Here is an 18335-nt window from a genome sequence, read left to right as displayed (position 1 = left end):
ACCCGCGCCCGCCGGCGGTGCGGGGCGGCTGCGGGCGGCCCGGGGGAGCTGCCCCGCAGGCGGCCCCGGGCAGGCGGGTTTCGGCTGTCGCGCTTCGGGGCTGCGCTGGCCCCTGCCCCGCGGCGCCCGCGGGCCTCCCTGGGGCGGGGGGCGGCTCGTGTTGGGCGCTGCTAGCTCCCCGCCAGGTCCGGGGCAGGGCGAAGAGGCTGTAAGTACGGAGCAGCTTGCCGGCGAGGGCTTTCAGGGCACCTTCTTGGGTTTTTTGTTTGTTTGTTTGTTTGTTTTGCGCAGTTTCCTCATAATTGCTGGTTTTCACAATGTGTTTTTGATTTTTGTAAAAGAAGAAGTAACTTCTGTGGGAGAAGCTACTGATTGGAGCTATAGAAATTACACAGTTCCGGGCGATTGGTCTAGTGAAGTTTTGTGTGGTTGATCCAGGAAAGTAACCTAGCTGGGCTGTGCGTGGGGGAGAAAAAGGTGTGGCTGCTGGGGAGGTGTTGCTGGGGGAAAGGAGGGCGTCGATCTCGGCTTTAGAGGGAGTTGYGAGAAAATTGACAATATTAGACTTGGGGTTGCGTAGGGCTTAAGGGAATTCACCATGAAGGCCTGTGTGAAGATGTTGTTACATCTGGTAGGACTGTGGCTCACAGCAAGTGTGAAGAGGCCTGCACATGACCTGTACTGAGTGTGAAGAGATCACCTGGCATGAGGTCACACTGTGCATGAAGTTATCCTGCATGAGATGAGGTTTCACTAGGGTGAATGTGACATTCCTGGATGCTGTCATTCATGTGAACAAAGAAAACTTGAGCTTGCAAAATGGCTTACAGCTGTAGTCAGGATACAGAACAGGAATAAGAAGAATAGGATCTAAGTTTGCTAACTGGGTACTAAGTGCTGCATATTTTCTGCTATAGATAATTTCTTCCCTTAAATCAACATTGTTTGGGAGTTGTTTTTTTTTAACCTTATGCTCATGTTTAAACAACAGAACTCAAATATTTAAAAGCACTGAATATTCACAACTTTAGAGGAAGTAGGTAAGAGTAGGAGATGCTTAGTGCTGTTAGAAAATTATGGCTGAAAATACTTCCTTGGCACTTCGATCCTTAATCCCCCCCCTTTCCAGGTGGGTATGTTTGTGTTGCAGTTACACTTTTGTAAAAGTGAGAGGGTACAACTTTCAGAATCTTATCTTTATCTGTTGAGTTAAGCAAACGTTCAGTCATGAGACACCAGATTTAATATACTGCATAATAAAGACCATTAAACAGTGATTAATAACCTGAGCTTCTGTAGGCGGCCTTGAAAATCTGAGGTGTGATCCAATAACCTCCAAAGAAATTTTTAGAACTCTGTATACGTGAACATTTTCAAGGAGAAAGGATGGGTATATTGTGATATATACTGGTGAGAGAGAAGGTTGCTTTGCTTGCTTGCTTAGGAAAAAATGGGTCCCCGTAGTCAGAAAGAGCAGGGCTTTGAAAGCTGCTCTGCTGTTTAAATAAATACTTTTCTTGCTTCCACTGCACATTCTACTTAAAGTATTGTTGAAAGAGGTCAAAAGTTCTTTCTCTTAGGTATACAGTTTTGGGTCAAAGTCTAGACTCTTATCTACAGTTAAGACTGCTGCACCCTCAAGAGCTGCTCACAAAAAATGAATTGTCAAATTAGAATACTTTAGAGGAGTTTTTAATGTATTATTGTATTAATACAGCAAATCCAGGAGGCTGATGATAGCCAAGCCAAGATACTGATCAAATTTGGTTTTGACGGCTGCTTTCTTTTTGTGGATTGTATTGCTTAAAATGGCTCATTTAAAAAGAAAAAAGAAAAAAAAAGTGTGAAAAGCATTCATTTAATATTCAAAAGTTTTAAAAAAGACTTGTGCTTCATAGTAATACTTTCAAATTAATAACATTTAACACTGAGACTGACCTTATGATCACAGTAGGAGGCTAGAAACTGAGAGACCTGGCTCCTTCCCCCAGCTCTTACAAAGTTTTCCTCCTGGGCAAGAAAAAAAAATCACTGAATGTCTTCAGTTTATTTCTCTGCATGATGAAAGTTAGCCCTAATGTAAAGAAATCCTTTTTAAGACTGTCAGGTGGGAGATACTATAGAAGTATTATCGTTATTCTTGATTTCAGTCTAGAAATGGAACTATCCTATTTGTATCAGATAAGAATGTCACCACCCTCATGCCACATATTAGTATTTTTGAAGTAATTTGTGACTGTTGGCAAAATTCCAGGAGTGCAGGACTGGGGCTGGCATTGTTTGTATTTTGTATAACATTGTGCTGTATGTTTTTAAAGGAACCCAAGGTCATTCCAGTCCTAAGAACAAGTCTGAGCAACTTTTTAAGTGTTCTCACTTTTGCTTACTTGTAACTAATCTGTAGCAGGTTTTTGCCAAAAGGCTGCACTGTATTTTGGCCTATCTTTATATTCAGAAAACTCTGGGCCTTTGCAGTGTGGTAGATATTGGCACCTTTAGTGGAGCAATGCAACCAGTAGTGCAGTGAATTACTACGCATGCTTCACACAAAACTAGGGTAGATACCTTATGATACTGATCATGATGTCAAAACCAGATGTATCCTAATTATGGATGTGTCACAACAAATGATGATGAAAACAGAGATTTAAGGGTTGGTCTGAGCTGGATAAGTACAGTTGCATGGTGATTAGATTATTCATTCTCACTTTAGTGTATCATGGTTTGCTCAGGGCCATATTCTGTTAAAAGATCTCTCATCTTCCTCTCCCTGCCCCCTCCCCCCATCAGAGCAGCTCAAAATAGATAAATATTTCAGTGATAAAACACTCATTATTGTCTGCCTATCCCAACTGATTAAGTGTAATAGTGTGTGATGTGCTTGTAGGCAGTCTGAGCTTTCTGCTTTCTTTTAACTGGCAAGAAGTAGGAAAGGAAGTACAGGCACTAGCAGTGGTGCCTATATTCTGTGATTCAGTCTACGCATCCCCTGTGCAATGTGTAGAGTTCTAACAAGCTTCTAGTGGCCGTGCCAGCTGCTTTAGCCACTGCAGGTACATCATTGCAATGCAGCATTATACAAACTTGTCCTTAGTGACATATTGCAAATCCCCAGAGAGAAGCAGATCTTAGGTTGAAATCTGGTGCTTTTCTAATAGAAATCAAATGTCTCCTGTGTGCGAGGTTGCCTATGAACAAAGTAGAGCAAACAGCAGAATTAGACAGAATTCTTCAAAGTTGACTTCTTATTCCAGAAGAAGAAAAACAGACAGAGTTGCAGGGCAAAGGAGATTCCAGTCTAAAGGAAGGATCATCATCCTGAACACAGAAGACTGAGTTGCATTCTGAGTTTCTTCTTTCCCACATGAACTTCCTTTGAGTCACATTTACCCTCTAAGAAGAGTTCACTGAGTCCCAAATGAGTTTTTTTGAATTCTACCAGCAGATTGAAAATGCAAGAACTGCAGAAGTGACAAACTGTTACCTACTGGAACGCCATTCACTATGTCCACAAAGAGTGCCAATTCCTTTCTGGTGAGGCTGGGATGAGATGTACTGCACTAATATATTCTGTTCAAGATATTTACTAAATGCACAGCAAATATAACCAGCAGCACGGTCCACTAAATCGCATGCCTCTATCCCTTGTAAATCAAACTAAGAAAGGGTCAGATCCTCATAGGAACAGGAGCACACCAGCACTGGGGATCACCACGACTTAACTGTTAGATGCCCAGATCCCAGGGTTCACAACCCATCAAGTTACTGTGTTGCCAGTGTGATGGTTGGTATCTAGACCTGACACTTTGTGTCTTTATTTCCATGAGCCTTCTACTGCAGTGTGGTAAACCAGATCAGCACTGATCTTGATGAATAAAACTCTACAATAAAATATTTTGTGTTTCTTTTTCATCTGGACCCTCTCTGTGATCAGATTTACCATATGCCCACACAGACAGCACAGAATTGTGTGGGAATAGAAATGAAAGCCTCTGAAACAAGGCTAATTTAATCGGAGCTCCAATGAGACATGGAAGTACAGCCTGGGCAGGAAGCCACTAACCTTTGCAACAGGTAGTATTACAGACAAGGATGTGTCTGAAATTACTTCTTTTCCCAGAGAAGATTTTTAGAGATTCAGCAGGCAGCTAAGTTATGGATGAGTGTCAGGCATTTTATAAAGTGATTGTGGAGAATATTCTTATTATACAGAGTAGCAGTTTAAAGAAAGAAGCATTTTATTTGAGAAATCAAAGCTACATAGCTGATCTGACATGACTGATTCATGTACCTATACAGTAACGACTGTTAAGTAATTGTTTACAGAAGAACAACCATACTTGGTTAGATAAAACATCTATTTAACCTAGTGTTTTGCTTCTCAGGTAACCAGCAACACATGCTGAGGAAAACAGTATAATAGCAGGGAAAGCAAACAAGTAGTATTTCCCCAGTGCATACAGACACACACAGCTCAGGGCCTTCTAAAGCCACAGAAAAGAGCTTTGTGTTTAATGGTCCCAACGGATAAATGGAGCAAATGGAGTTGACATGCTTCCAGATTACAGCAGCTCTGGGATAACTAAGGAAATATTGCTTTGCATTTTGAGCTCTAGATGAACTCTGTGTGAATTTTCAGAAAAGTACCTTTTGTATGCAAAATGCGTGTTTTCAGTTTGTCTGTGTTATTAACAGTATGTCACTGATGTACAATTAAAGTCTCAGGGCTTTACCTGATTAACCTGCTTTAGCAGACATAAGAGCATAAGCACATAGTATTTATACTGTCATAATCAGGGAAAGTAATTAATGAAGACATCACTAAATTGAAAACAATGTGGGTTAGCAGATGTGCTGCTTTTTAAACTGTGATCCATGGATTGCATCATCTATGGATTATAAAGGAGGTAAAGGAGTAACAAAGGTAACTAAAAAAGCAAACTTGTTGTCACGGATCTTAAATTTGCCATAAGGGGAGAGGCAGCTCCATCTGAAAATTTCTACGAATCTACAGACTAACTGAGATGGAAAATATAGATACTCAGAACAGAGGAGGAAGATGGGAAAAAGCTTTCTATCACATTTAACAGAGACCTTCCTTCCTTTTTTTAATTGAAGGGCCACCCAACCTTCTTGAGGAAAACAAATGATCTGCTACCTTTTTCATAAAAGAAAATCCACAACGTGGCTTGGGCAGTGTTGCCCAAATGGTTTTCAGTTACAAGCGATCAAAAACTACACTTAATCTTTGAAGACTCATTTCTTATTTTAATTTTCTCTGCTTTTATTTATTTGCACTCCAGAATATTTGTGGTTGTTGTTGTAGTTATTTTTTCCCAATGATTTCGTAGACAGCCTTTGTTCCATTTTTGGCATTCCAAAGGGTAAGAAATCACTGGTCAGGAAGGCGTTGCTGAAGAGATGGCCTAGCTACCAGCCTGAAGTTCCCTGTCTTTCCTAGAAAAGACCAAAAAGCCAGAAGAAACAAAATGACATGTGTTGTTTCTGCAACTCTCAGCCAAACTAAGATACCAGCTATACAAGGATCTGCTGCAAGCTCCTGCAGAATGGTGCACAGGTCTCCTGAGGGCTGAACTTTGCAAGTATGTTGATCAGATGCTCATAAAAGTAGTCACAGTACATAAGCGTGGCAACTCTGTAAGAGCCATTACTTTCCAGGATGTATGTTACATGATTATTGACATCATAATTTTAATAATTGATTTTTAAAATTGATTAATTCCCAAAGTACCAGAGACTTCTGAAGGAAGAATCTGCTCCCTCCATATAATCACAGGAGAGCCAGCCCAGAACCTCCTCTGTACAGCTGTTGATTGCTGATACACTGTCTACACTGTTCTCGGTAGAGATTATATGCGGGGATTGATTAAATTCTCTCATTTTTTCAGGTTTTTATGTTTTCTCACTAGTTTTGCGCCTCAAAAAAAAAAACCCTCAAACAACCCCCCCCCCCCCCACACACACTTTCTAAGATGTGTCTTGATGCTCTGGCAAACTAGAAAGCAGACAGAAAGCAGCTGGAATCCACATGCAGTCTTGGTGTCACATACTGGCCCCTCAAAGTTGCAAAAGTGATTGCATGTGAATTAATATTTACGTTATATGCCGGCAGCTGAGTCTTATTTACCAGCTGTAGTGCTTATCGGCATCGGTCAGTATAAACTGTTTCCTCCCAGATCCGAGGACTAGGGGGCACGGGTGCCAACTCCGCCACCGCCGCCCCTACCCACGGGCGGCCGTTGCCGCCCTCCTAGAGGGGCTCGCGCCACTAACGGTTTTCCTAGCAGCCCCCGCGGCGGCCCCCGCCCGCTTTGCGCGCGGGGGCTGCTGGGAAATGTAGTCCTGGCGCGGGGCCGGACGCAGTACTGGCTGTGGTGAGGCCGGCTCTGGCCCGGCCTTATGCAAGGGGTCGTTACAGCTGCGGTAAGGTTATTCCTTCAGAAAGCATGTGTTTCAACAAGATTTTTAGGAATTCTCACTTTTAAACGAGAAACGAATGATTTATTAGGGCTTCTCCTGGTGTCAGCGAGGGATGAGGAGTGAGGACAAACAAAGTTACTGTCAGTAACGGTCACGCCAGCAATGGCAGTCACCTGCAGTGCAGGGGAACGACCACAGGGTGATCTGAGGTCCCTCAGAGAGGCACCTCTCTGTCACGGCTGAAAATGAGAGGTGTTCAGGCCTCATATTGGACATAGTGGTACCTGCTAATTGTGCAAGCGGTTAGAAGGGAGCCTCAGCAAAGGCAATTCTGTCTTTTGGTGCTAGAACTTCGCAACTGCTTTTTTCTGCCAGTTAGTGTCTGAGGACAGATTATTTTTCACTCATTTGTAATGACATTCATATCTGATAACTTGATACATATCTGATGCAATAACATGAGTCCTGAAATGTTTTCTTTGTGCCTAAGGCTTAGGCATGCCACTGTGATGAAATTTCCATGAGTGGAAAGAGCACCTGGATGTTTACATGCAAACAGATTCACCACCCCTCATTTTCAGCAGGGTTCAATTGCACAGACTGTGTTAGAATGGGAGCTGCTTCTCCATGCTGCCAGCAGTGATACCTCTTTTCCCACATCTGTGATTTTTTAAGTCCAAAATCATTCCCTGTCTACATCTTGCCCTGTGTTCCCCACAGCCTTTCCTTTGGTGTCTTGCTCTCCTCAACTCTTTTAGCCTCTGAGTCTGGTCATAGTCCCTCCTTTTTTGGGAAAGCCCAATATACTCCCAGTGAAACATGTTGGTCAAGGATCCCCAAAACATATTTAGTCCCTGCTGTAATTCTAACAGTCTCCCAACCATCTCTTGGATATTTGGCTGTAATGTATTTTACCTTTTCTAGGACTGAGATTCTGAGCTCTTCTCACCATTCCCTTTTTGTGCATCACTATCTCCAGCACTCCCAAAACCTCAACAGCCCTTCCTACTCACTAAACTGACTGTTTAATTCTTTCCCCCCACCTTCCTCTTTCTATTCAGTTCTTAAATTTGCCTCTTTAAATCACCAAACCCATACTTTACTTAACAATCGCATTGCTAAATGGAATTTTTCGTTATGTGCGCCTCAATCATTCCTCATTGACCTCAGAAACCTTCTAAGGAAGGACTTTTCACACAGGAGGTTGCCTAGGCACTCGAATATGAAGACAGTGGAATAGGTAGGAGATTATGGCAGGCTGGTGGCAAAAGATGAGTTCCCAATACAGCAGAGCAAGAAAGCCTCTTAAGCATCAGGGATATAAAATTTGCCAGAGAGTCCATTATTAATGACCCACAAGATCTGCTTCTTTCTTCAGTCCTTCTGTTAGATTTGGGAAAAGGGACAGGAGATCTCTGCTGCACACACCTTGCCCCCTTGGAGACATCTCTAAAAGGAAGGGAAACAACAGTAGTCGAAGTTGGGAGAATAAAGCATGTGGAAACCTGCTTCACCCACGAGACCTGCGGAGCTTGGGACTGCAGTCCAAGAGAGCCTTCTCTTGCATGGGCGGGAGCAYCTGAATTAGCCTGAACAGGAACAGACACGGCAGGGGGGAGGAGAGCAGCAGCAACATTTTACTGACATCAGCCCCCTAGACCTCTTTTCCTTGGCACTGGGAAGGGGTGCTGGCCTGAATGATACCAACCATCCATTTAGTAAGTTATCCACTGTAACTTATTTCAGAGGAAAGTGCACAGCTCCAATAACAAGAAGTTATGGGAGTACCTTGTCTACAGGAAAACCGTTTCCAAATCCATATAACTAATGGCAGACTTACCTCCTCTTCCCACATCTTGCCGAATATTCAAATATTGAGGTCTGTCTCCATAATTTGCTTACGTTTGTTGTTCATCTCTTCTTCATTTCTTTGTGCTGTATCTCACTTCCATATCATTGTTTCTTTGTGGAAACAAATGTGAATGAAATTTGGGTAGGAGACAAAATGCTGAAGAACAATTCATTCAGTGTCTTTTTTTTTTTTTTAATATAGACTTAGATTACTTTATCTACCAAATATTTATCCTGCCATCACAGTGTTCATGTGTGGCACCAAAGGAAATCAAAGGTTTTATTTCTTGTATCTCCCTATAAATCCCCTTCAAGTTTGGCAAACTCTTGCTTTGCCATGTGGAAAATTGGACTGTAAATGCTTTGAAACTAGCTCTTGTCTTTTTTAACTGTTCCTCTGAAGCACTTAACATATTCCCTAGCAAAGTTTATAATATTGAACATTATTTCCTGATGGCCTTATAATGAAAAAAATAAAGTCTCTCTGAGTGCAGCAGATATCCTGGCTGTTTGAAGAGGTGATAGTCATTAGGTGTCACTGGAAATTATATATGCCTATCTTTTAACATGATAAACTGGATGGAGCCACAGAAAGTCACAAATGAATCATATTTCATKCAAAACAACAGAACTTCATTAAATGTCAATGCTGAAAGTTGAGAAATGAAGAATTGCTTTGGAAAGGTTAGTTATAATCTCCTCCTTGTATTCAGACTTATATTCTTGTTACATAATCTGTCCATAAGAGATCTAAAACTGGGGACCACTGAACATAGGAAGTTCAATGCAGTGCACAGGTTTCAGATTTGATAGAGTAATCTGATACAGAAAAAATTTTTTTAAAGAAAATGCATATACACAAATTGAATAATAAAGGGATCCATTAGACATCTCCCAATTCTCCCTGTCTGTTCACATTTCACTTTGTGTATTTTGCAACACTTATAAGCACAGCTGCAGGTCAAAACTGAAAGTGGTTACAGTCTTTGCAGGGGGATATTTTCCAATATTCCACAGTAGTTTCAAATACAATAATATTTCTCTTTATGGAAAAAAAWATGCATATTTTATACTCTACAGAATAGTTTGCATAGATAAAGTACAAGTTCGTTAGACTTATGGCTAAGTTTACAGCAAACAAGAACAATGTACACATACTCTTAATCCATAAAAACAGGGCCAGCAATGCTATTTAAGAGTCATGAGAGATAAACCGTCTCAATTTTTTCCTGAATGCAATGGCCACACAAAAGAAGAAAGGATTGCATGTGGGAGGGTGAGGGGGAAGAGGGTGAGCTTGTGAATTAAAAAGCTTGGTCATTAGTTCCATAATCCTGCTGGTTTCACTGCTGAAAAATGTGTTAACACATTGTCAAAATTGCTCTGTAACATCTCATACTCTTTCAGGATGTGCAGTTCAATAACACTCTGATCTCTGAAAACCAGGGAATGAGGAATTAAGGTACTTGTTAATGCAACCTTAGCCCTGCTTCCTGGATCTGGAAATAATCACTTGGAATTGTCTGCCTGCATCCAGCTGTGTCCCCAGTGTTAGGTAACGCYGAATTGAGGGGTTAGAGGATTAGGTGGAGCAGCTTGACAGAGCTGTTATTGGGGCATGAGGTGATTCACCCCATTTATGTGATCAAAGGAATAGAGATTCCCTGAGGAATGTGGAATGGCCTGTTTCAAAGCCAAGCTTTTTACCCTGTGTCAGTGGTGGGCTCCAGTGGTCTTGTAAGAACTGCTGGCACACAGGGAAGAGTGGGTTGTGGTGCTCACAGTAGGCCTGTGAAAATACAGGTTTGGATGGAGTTGTGTGGTTGAGAGTGAAGTAAATGTTTGTAAAATTTAGCAGAGATAGGGCTGATTCTAGGTACCATGCTACAAGTTTAAGTGCACAGCTGACATGGGAAGCTTTAGTTTAATATCTCTCGTGTAAACAAATGCTTAGATTTAGCAATAGATGGAGTCAGATTTGAAGCCTTAATTCCTGAACAATATGTGTGATTGTCAAAGGCAAAGTATATGCTTGTGAATTAAACTACAATTGTTCAAAGAGAGCAGAGCTAAGGTGGTTCTGGTGTATATCTTAACCCATTATTTCTGGGCTTTAGAAGTTTGAGTGACACTGAACTCAGTATTTTAGAAGAAAAAAAAAAAGAAAAAAKCTTTTGCCAAGAAAAAATGCGTCACTGGAACAAGAGATCTGTAAGAATTTAAGTAACAGTGATTATGAAAGTTTGCTCTTGATGCACTGTTACAGCTTAGCAATAACAATAGCCACACTTGACAAAGAATTGTGTAATAAATACTGTATACATAATAAAATGCACAATTTACATAATGCCTAGCAATTTGCATCATCATCTACATTTTTTAGATGGGAAAACAGACAAAAGTTAATTGATCTGCCCCACATCCAAAAGTTTAATACCAATCAAGAAATAGGACATAACTTTCTTTAATCTCAGTCTTCTGTCTTTTTCAATAAAGTTGCCTAGATGGTATGTGACTAATCCTTAATCTGCCTGTATACTTTGCCATAGTGGAATGGGGTTAATGGTCATGCTTTGAAATAGCTAAAATACGTTAGGGACAATGAGAAAAATCAAAAATGTGGTCTATCTCTGCTGAATCTTGATAGCTTATTGGGCACATCCCTCTTTTCGCTCACCTGCTCACCTCTTCCTGTCAGGCAATATTCCCACCTCACCCTCTTGAACTGACATTAAACTGTTACAGCTGGAGAAGTTGGAAGTGTGTAAAAGGCTGGTACTTTCCATCTCATACTTTCTGCTGCCACACATAGGCACCAGTCTAGTGATTTCAGGTTCATTATATTCTGTGTTAAGTAACCTGAGGTACCTGATATGCGGCAGCTGGGCCCTGCCACCTTCAGGTATTCCCCAGGCAGAATAATGGGGCAATTAGCTTGTTTGTTTTTCTTTGTAAAGGGAAGGATGATCCTTTGATCCTATTGTATTTGTACCAAGAGCCTATCAATAGAACAGAGACTGCTTTCAGTAGTTAAATCACTACATTGATCAAGATAAAACATTTTACTATTTTAGGAGGAAGATGAGCCCAAGCCAGTGACAGTTCAGTGGTTTATGCACAGAAGAGGTGTATTAACAAGGAGACTGTGATCACTATAATCAGCTGAATAACGTATAATCATATGGTTATAGTGTGCTCCAGGAAAGTAAGCAAGGTCAAGATTTTCTCACAGMAGCTTCTGAAAGGAACTGAACTGAGACCTGTGATGACTTGTGAGAAGTCTGACTATTCATCTGAAAAGAGAAGAGAAGAGAAAAGAAGGTCATCTTCTCTGGCAGATTTGTTTTTCTAGCCCTTGATTTACTTCACTTTTCTGTAAAACATGTTTTTTCTGGATGGAACTGAATGGTTCACATTGAACAAAGATCTCTTGATCTTTCAGGCCTTTGGTAAAGAAATGAAAAACTAAGAACTCATTTTCATCTGAACCAGAACATACTAACATACTTCTGGGTTTTTCAGTTTGAAACACTAATTATTTGTGCAAACCTTCACTCAGCCATTTTATTGGCCCAGCTGGAACATTCTTACTGTGGCTCAATCTAGGACACAATCTTGTGACTTATTTAAAACACATGAAAGTGTAATGTGCTATAGTTTTGTCCTTCCCAGTTTCAGAGGGTTACATTTACATTTCTATCAGTCTCTCCAGTTAACATGCAAACAACTTCCATGTGTCACTTATTTTCTCTTTAAAAATAGTTTGAGTTCCATCTAAATTATGTGCAGTATTCAGAATATACCCCCAAAATACAAATATCCCCAAGCACTTGAATGTAGTTTTGTTTTAATTTCTTCATTTCTATATATTCTTGAGAATTAAAAGTCCTACCCAGTTCTTTCTCCAATGCTGAAGAGCATCAGTACCCCAGTATACAACCAGTGTCTTAAACTCCAAATATCTTTATGAACATTAGGTTTGAATACTCTTTTCACATTTCTATTACATAGACAAATAAACTAAGAGTTAGATGAAGTGACTTGATGGGGAACACAAGGAATGCCAATTCTCAGTTTGAATACTGAGAAGCCTGGTGCTCTCATCTCATGGGCCTGTTTTCTGATGGCAATGAACTATAGGTAACCAGGCTGTCTTTTGGCTACCCCGCCGTTCATCAGTTGGCTAATCTCAGCAACGTTTGGCAGAAGGACACAGAGGTTACATTTCTGTATTTTTTTGTGAGTGCTTGTAGGAGAGAAGAGAGACAAGCTGAAGGAAACACAGGAAGAATTCAGTCATTATCTGCCCTGAGAGGCAGCTGAAGCCCCGCCAGTCCTCCAGCATGCGCTGGTCAGTGCTACCAGCAGTGCATGTGCTGTCAGTCCCCTGCAAAAGGGCAGGAGGTATGGAAAGGAGATGGACCCAGGCAATCAGGGGATGAACACAGTAGGCTGAGCTGGGAATGCGAGGGTGGACTGCAGGGTCCTGGGTTGTTGGGGAGGACTCGGAAGAGCTGCAGTGTGGGGTGGAAGAGATGTGGGAGAGAAGATGGAGTGTGACAGTGCTGGGGGGATGTAGGGCACCATGCAGGACTTATGAATTCTGTTGTCCGTGGAACAATTTTATAATTTAGGAGCTCTGATTACCATTCAGAGAAAGAGATGATAGGAAGGCAAGGAGAGAAGAGAATATTATTGTTTCCTTTTGTGATAAAGAGGGATTTCAATGAACGGTGCAAGATCTTTTGTCACATTTAGGGCCTATATAGCCTTGCAGGCACTTTCACTAAGAATGTTTTTGTTTCTCTGAAGATGAGATTCCTAGATTCTAAGTGAGCTGTCTGTCTCCATGGTAGCAGAGCAGGGTATGGAGGGGACAAACGCAAACCCAAGATTTCATTTCAGCTAGCATTATTTTCTTAGGACTTGCCCACGCTGGGACACCCAGGAATGTTAGAATGAAATAAACTAATGCACATATGCTGAATTGCATTAAACCCCTATGTGGATGCTCTCATTCATTGTAACTTAAGTTATTATAGCTTAGCCTACTGTGAACTAAAACTGCCTTCCTTCTGAATGAAAATGTAATAAAGCCTCATTTATGTACATTGACTAGTTAATTTGTCTTGAGCAGACATTTGCCTGAGTGTTCCCATATAAATGAAGCCTTAAATGAAGGCAGTACTAAGGCCACATTGTTGGGCAATCAAGATCCCAAACTTAGCTGAGAGTGTTGTTAAAATAGGATAGGACCAGACACCAACCTCTCTTTAGGAAGCACTTGCTGACACAAACCTAAAAATATCTGCTTCTTGATGCAAACAGTCACATCTATTATAAGACATTTCAATCTGCCTTTTTGGAAAAAGTTTATAGTGAGGCAATTCCAGAAATATTTGGAGGCTTCATATTTCCTTGCTCCTGGCCAGATTGGTTTCAGGCCTCATTATGGTAGAGAAACTGCCTGTCTTATGAGCTTACTGGCAATCACCAGAAATTGAGTTTGCATACTGTCTACAGAAAGTAAGTTCATGAAGCTTGGGGAAATCTACAATAGAGAAATATACTTCCCTGGCAAATATGCTTCACAAATACACTGGCACTTCTTACAGTGTAAAAGGTCATAGTGAAAATGAYAATAGTTCTTGTGTTGTAGGATTTCTTGTATGCTGTATAACAAGGTGGGATGAATATGGGGTCTCATCAAGACAAAATATTATAGAAATGGTTCCACTAATTGGTAGAGCTCAAAAATTCCTCTTTTATGTTAATTGGGAGACACATGACTATGATAGTGCTTTGAATACTTGCATGTTATTCTTTCTGTCCTTGAAAATACAAAAAGCTGCAGGTATGTTGTGCCAGTGATCACAGATATAGTACTTTTGCTTATCTTGAAACTAAAAAGAAGTAAACAAAGACCTGCAAGTCATGTGTTAGACACCTCTTGGAACCTCTTTTCCCACAAGAATTGGAAGTAGGGTAATTAAGATCTTCAATCAGTTAGGAAAGCATTTCGCTCTTTTCATATCAAAAGAACCTCCCTCTCTTTATCTAAAAGGGCATTCCCACAGGATGATGAATGTAGGTAACACCCTTGTTCCCAGGCAGGGACTGATTGTTTCCCCAAAGTTAATTGAGTTCTGAAGATGGAGATGTGGGAGAAAAACTGCAGAAGTTAGCAACAACTCTGAAAGATCCAGAGTTGAAGGTCCCAAGAATCAAACTTCCTGATCCTCAAGAATGTCCCCTATAAATGCAATCCTAAATTAGAAACTGTTAAGTTTGTCAGAGCATATGAGTATATCTGTCTAGACGTGGATAATATTTCATGTTCTTTAAGGAAAATGTTTCTCCAAGCCCTAAACAATGTGAAATGAAAGGTAAAAGAGATAATCAAGAAATATATGGGTGATATTCATTAACCAGAGGAACTATATGGATTTTATTTATTCATTTTCCAAATCATTAGGTGCACTCTGGAAAATTTTCACCTGCAGAGAAAGAGTAATATTCAAAGGGATAAGTACTTAACAAATAGCTGATGCTGAAATATTGAAAGAAGATGATCAAAAGCGGAGGTTCCACTTAACAACATGAGTCGATACAGAAATAAAATTGTTGCAATGAAAAAAACCAAAAGCAGAATTAATAAAAAGGAGTAAGGAAATACATTATACTCTGAGGCCACCTACTGGCTATTGTTGAAATAGCAGAAGGAATGGTAGCAAAAATATGAGAGTCAGTTGACAGGAACCCAAAACAAAACAAGACGACTGCCTTGTTCTAAAAACCCCGGGAAAAGGGAATAAAATATATGATCTGGAAACTCAGAATTTGATGACTCTATTAAGAAGTTTCAGAACAAGCAACTGAACTTGTTATGAGGCTTCTTTTTTTTCTGTGGTCTGTCGTCCGAAGGGAAGAAACATTTTTCCAATGATATCCTCCTATGTGCTCTTTAATAGGAGTGATGGAAGGTCACATGGATGATCTTGTGCCCAAAGTAGTGAGACTCCTTGGATTCTGATATCCTAACTGAAAATTCTATTTTCATCTTTCTTCTTTGTAAATCAAAGTAGGTTGTCCTAAAGAAATCCAAAATACAACTATAAAACAGTTAATTCTGATGCTTTGAACTAGTCCCATTCAAAGTGAATACTGGACTTCATTCATGATGATGTGCTAGGAAAAGTGTATTTTTATTTCTTGAAGTGTGGTCAAGATGTGATTAGAAATAATGACTGGTCATTATATACCCGAATGGTTCCTGTTAACTTAATCATTAAAAAGAATTTAGTATATRGATTTGCTAATGGCAATTAAAAGCAAAGCTTTTCTGAGAAGAACCTAGTAGTAAAATTGGTAGTTTAGTGCTTCTTGGACTTTATAAAAGGCATTAGTCTTAAGCCATTCTATTAAAATTCAGTTTGTTTTTCAAACTGGCAAATATAGTGTTTATTTTCCAACTTTAAAATACAACTGTTCCTGGGCAAATTCATCAGGCCTGGAAAGGCTCTGGGCCTTGTAAATGTCTGTGAAGAGTGAGAAGAGTGTAACTGAACAGCCTGGGTGCTAATGTACTTTCAGCATCATCTCCAGGAGAACTTTATATGAATATAGCCTGACTGTAAAACTGCAGGTTTACAAAAGGTTTACAAAAGGTTTACAAAAACTGAAGGTGGCTGATGTCTGATATTTTCTACCATTTGACTTGCAAAAAACTATCTGAGAAACAGACTGAACATTTGGGGAAGCCTGAATGCCATCACCAGAACATACCTACATTGTAGGGACTTCTCCACACTTTTTACTTTCAACAGCTTTCCTCTGTTGATATGGCAAAATGGGAATGACTAAAGAATTTGTAGAAATATGGCCACTGATTTCACTGTGATATTCACAGTGAAAGTTTATCTAAACATGAAGTTCTTATTCTGCCACCTGTACCAATGCGGGCTGTGACAGTGCATTATCATAAACGTCTTATAGTAACACCAGGTTGTAAAGGAGTCAGGGGCAAAATATCAAGCATTTGGCAGAGGAAGAGTCTCTTCTTAGTGTGGGAGGTGATGTTGAGCTAATTTATCTACTGATGTGTTGCGAGTAGCACTAGGCTGCAGGTAGAACCAGGCTCAAAGTGGCGTCCCAGGTACCCCGCTGGTGGCAAGAGCAGTGCTGTGGCCCCTGTCCACTCCTCTGCAAGTCCTAGTGCTGCTGACTGGTGGGATAAGAGCTTTGCATGATGTGGGATTATGGCATAGGGAAGATATTGTGGTGCTGTGCTGTACGTGCGTGAGAAATTGGTTTTGGTGTGTTAGAGAGTAAAGTAGGAGTAAGCAATGCAAATGAATTTGTGAGGCTTGGCAGGTCTGAGAGAAATGTTCCTGAGTGGAGTGAAAAGATGGTTAACTTCTAGGCTGGACCTCTTAGGGACCATATGGAGAACTCTGATTTAGTTATTGCTGAATGCATTAAAACAGAGTGGGCTGAGTGAAAAAGAAGAAATTTCAGCTACCCTGGCAGGTATGGCTAAGGCCTACCAGTGTGGTGGCCCCAGGTGCTGAGGTCAGAGGGAGCACAGTGTGTTCCCCCCTTTCTGCCTGTCTGCACGGTTCACTCACTCAGAAGAACTGGGAACTGGGGGCTGCTGAATTCATACACAGTGCTTTTCATCTGGTGGGACTAAGCAAAAGCCTGCATGGTAACCCAGCAAAAACTTGAAGTTTTGGCCTCAGTTGTCAAAATTTCTGCTTCAGGATGTTGTGTAGCTCAGTAGAAGTGGTGAATACAAGGTTTAAGAGCTTATTCCACAATTGAAAAAGAACAGTCTGTGCATGGCATAGCCATAACTTCCATAATGGTGAGAAATCTGAGAGACACACACACTGTCTGAATGAATGATAGGGAAGAGGCATGGTTTTTCACTTGGAGCATCTGAGCAGTGCCCTGTGCTTGCTGATGCTGAAACAAGGGGCAAAAAGCACTGTCCATGCTGCAAGTCTGTTGTGAGGTTTCCAAGCTTTGCTCTGCAGATTTATATTTGGTAAACTTGGCTTTGAAATTATAGGGTTTTATTAATTTTTTTTGCTGGCTTCAGTATGTTGCTGGTCTGTGTACAATTTTTTTCTTCAAAAAAGTTTCTTGTTCCAAGGGAATGAATTGTAGGTTTAAATTCTGCTATTTTTTTTCTTCCCTAATGAAAATAATAGACTGGTCTGTGACTAATCTGTGGTGCTGGTCTGCAGGAGCGAACATAACTTTCAACAGGTATGCTATTTGGTATTTACTGAAACTAATCCCCAAAGTGATTACATAGTCACAGCCTCAGGCAGCATAACCAAATATATTCACAGTCTCATTTAGAAGCTTCTCTTATTCTGAATCAGGGAAAGAACGGATTGTAATGTCAGTGAGCAACTCTCTGATATCTTTCATGAGACTGAAAATTTGTGCAATGCTTGAGCACTGGAGAATATCTCACTTTGCACATCCTTTGTGGTAAATTAATTCTCTGATTAAAAAGGTAGTAATAGAGTTGGATGAACACAGTAAAAATTTCAGGAACCTTACTGTCAGAAAGCCACTCTTATTTGAACAGGACATGTGGAGAAGACAGGATTATGCTTCTGCTTCTAAGCCATTTTCTGTGCAATCATCAGTTGAAAGCAAGGACAGGTGAGGTCTACAGTACATCATCACAGTTTGGGTTCATTTTGCATGTGCTATCTAAATGATATTGTAACTGTTGACCCATCTGTTAATTCACATTCCCTTCATCTGAACTTGTCATTAACAATGTCACAAAAGGGCTGAATTCTGTTCAGTGTTTGAATTTATGGTGGTAAAGGTAACTTGCCCATTTTTATGTAGCTCATATGCAAAGACATGGTTCCTTATCAGCAGCTTTTGTAGCTGATGAAGTAAACACAATGCACCTTCTCACCGGTGTTCTCTTGAATTTGGCTAAACAGGACTCTGTTCACAGTTCAAGGTAGAAGTCAGTAGTCACAACTGTCGATAAAACACATGAAACTGTT

At 40.5% G+C, this 18335-nt stretch overlaps 1 long non-coding RNA gene across 1 annotated transcript; it reads right to left on the bottom strand.

Moving 5' to 3' along the window:
• Positions 1–5256: 5256 nt before the first annotated feature.
• On the bottom strand, positions 5257–6278 carry LOC112978655. Its single transcript, XR_003257957.1, has 2 exons — positions 6119–6278; positions 5257–5457 (listed from the first exon to the last, which is right to left on the bottom strand). It is a non-coding gene; the product is annotated as an uncharacterized LOC112978655 (long non-coding RNA).
• Between the last annotated feature and the right edge of the window lie 12057 nt (positions 6279–18335).

This window comes from Apteryx rowi, unplaced genomic scaffold, assembly GCF_003343035.1.
Source record: "Apteryx rowi isolate R43461 unplaced genomic scaffold, aptRow1 scaffold_959, whole genome shotgun sequence".
Lineage (NCBI taxonomy): Eukaryota > Metazoa > Chordata > Aves > Apterygiformes > Apterygidae > Apteryx > Apteryx rowi.
This window is presented reverse-complemented; position numbering and strand designations above follow the sequence as displayed.